This window comes from Oncorhynchus tshawytscha, linkage group LG14, assembly GCF_018296145.1.
Source record: "Oncorhynchus tshawytscha isolate Ot180627B linkage group LG14, Otsh_v2.0, whole genome shotgun sequence".
Lineage (NCBI taxonomy): Eukaryota > Metazoa > Chordata > Actinopteri > Salmoniformes > Salmonidae > Oncorhynchus > Oncorhynchus tshawytscha.
In genome coordinates this window covers 51,628,575-51,631,301 of record NC_056442.1, presented here as the reverse complement: position 1 = coordinate 51,631,301, position 2,727 = coordinate 51,628,575, and the positions used below count along the sequence as shown (strand labels likewise).

Below are 2,727 nucleotides of genomic sequence, written 5' to 3'. Positions count from 1 at the left end.
GAGAGAGTGTGTGTGTGGGGCGTTAATAAAGCTATGGTCATTTGATAATCCTGTATAATTTTCTGCCACTCAGATTCTTGTTTTTTTGTATCTGTGTTTGCAGTATGCTGAGGTTTAAGTGCCATTACCACCACTTTATGTAGACCTGCTCACTTCCATGTGCCTTCCATTCCATCTAGTAATTCTATCACTCATAGTTTCCATCTCTCCCTGCTCAAATGTGCCATTTTGCTTTTGATTCACACTCTCAGCTTCCCATTTATCTGAGAGGTGAGAAGTGGACAGGAGAGGAGAGAAAACAGATCAGTTTTCTGATGCAGCTCTGATTGATTGGTTAAGATGGAATGGCGAATGGGAATTGAATGTGGTAGGACTGGGGGGTTAAGATGGAATGGCGAATGGGAATTGAATGTGGTAGGACTGGGGGGTTAAGATGGAATGGCGAATGGGAATTGAATGTGGTAGGACTGGGGGGTTAAGATGGAATGGCGAATGGGAATTGAATGTGGTAGGACTGGGGGGTTAAGATGGAATGGCGAATGGGAATTGAATGTGGTAGGACTGGGGGGTTAAGATGGAATGGCGAATGGGAATGGAATGTGGTAGGACTGGGGGGTTTAGATGGAATGGCGAATGGGAATGGAATGTGGTAGGACTGAGGGGGTTAAGATGGAATGGCGAATGGGAATGGAATGTGGTAGGACTGGGGGGTTAAGATGGAATGGCGAATGGGAATTGAATGTGGTAGGACTGGGGGGTTAAGATGGAATGGCGAATGGGAATTGAATGTGGTAGGACTGGGGAGGTTAAGATGGAATGGCGAATGGGAATGGAATGTGGTAGGACTGGGGGTTAAGATGGAATGGCGAATGGGAATGGAATGTGGTAGGACTGGGGGTTAAGATGGAATGGCGAATGGGAATGGAATGTGGTAGGACTGGGGGCGTTAAGATGGAATGGCGAATGGGAATGTGGTAGGACTGGGGGGTTAAGATGGAATGGCGAATGGGAATGGAATGTGGTAGGACTGGGGGTTAAGATGGAATGGCGAATGGGAATGGAATGTGGTAGGACTGGGGGGTTAAGATGGAATGGCGAAAGGGAATGGAATGTGGTAGGACTGGGGGGTTAAGATGGAATGGCGAATGGGAATGGAATGTGGTAGGACTGGGGGGTTAAGATGGAATGGCGAAAGGGAATGGAATGTGGTAGGACTGGGGGTTAAGATGGAATGGCGAAAGGGAATGGAATGTGGTAGGACTGGGGGGTTTAAGATGGAATGGCGAAAGGGAGTGGAATGTGGTAGGACTGGGGGGTTAAGATGGAATGGCGAATGGGAGTGGAATGTGGTAGGACTGGGGGTTAAGATGGAATGGCGAATGGGAATGGAATGTGGTAGGACTGGGGGGTTAAGATGGAATGGCGAATGGGAATGGAATGTGGTAGGACTGGGGGGGTTAAGATGGAATGGCGAATGGGAATGGAATGTGGTAGTACTGATGGGAATGATGGGTGTCGTGTGTAGAGAGTCAGGGCTTTAGAGGTCAAATCAGGATCTGTGTGGAATGTAACTGTCCCTTAAGAAACGTTACATTTTCAGCTTTTTTATGGTGTGTTGGTTTATGTCTGTGTTGACAAATGGTCTTTCCGCTATCCATCCACATTCAAACAAAACACACACACACGCACACACACACACACACATCCACTCATATATTCACACACAGTTCGACATACAGCCTGGCCCTATCTTCTTCGTGAAGTACCGCTCTGCTTTAAACCTTTCGGAGTAACTAAATCACCGAGCTTCAGCTAGAGACCTATATAAGACCCAAACCTTACCATACCCTGCCACCTGAGAGGAAGCTAAAGAAATTGACGAATAGGAAAGGAGAGGGAGGAGAGATATGAGGAAAAGGAGGTGAAGCACTTTCCTCCGCTCAAATCAAAAGTAGGGCAGTTTGTCTGTCTGTCTGTCTGTTAGATGTAAGATATGTGGCCCAGGAGTTGACAGGGTAATACGTCTGGGGATACACACATACACACACACACACACACACACACACACACACACACACACACACACACACACACACACACACACACACACACACACACACACACATACACACACACGCATACACACACACACACACACATACATACACACACACACGCATACACACACACACACACACACGCATACACACACCCCACACACACATACACACACCACACACACACGCATACACACACACACATACACACACACACACACAATGGCACAGAAGTAAAATATGAGCATAGCCCAGGCAGTGGCAGGCTAAAGTACCTGAGGAAGTAATGACCTTTAGTTTGTGAAGGAGGTTGATAGGAAGAATTGACCTTCAGTTTGTGATGGAGGTTGATAGGAAGAATTGACCTTCAGTTTGTGATGGAGGTTGATAGGAAGAATTGACCTTTAGTGTGTGAAGGATGGAGGTTGGTAGGAAGGGGCTGAGATGGGCATGCTGGCTGTTTTAAGGTGTGTTTCAGACAGACATAGTGGGCTTCCAACGGATCTATATGGACCAAGGTGTAGTCATCACTCACTAGTCACCTAAGGTGATAGACAGAGTACGCCAGACATCTGACTTTAACATATGGTAATCATAACAGATGTGGTGTATGTGTCTGTGTGTACATAGAGGGGTATGTGCTCTAATCTAGTGAATGTACACGTGGAGA

At 46.8% G+C, this 2,727-nt stretch overlaps 1 pseudogene; it reads right to left on the bottom strand.

Moving 5' to 3' along the window:
- Nucleotides 1–239: 239 nt before the first annotated feature.
- LOC112267479 overlaps nt 240–2,727 on the bottom strand; it is a 122,432-nt pseudogene continuing 119,944 nt past the window's right edge.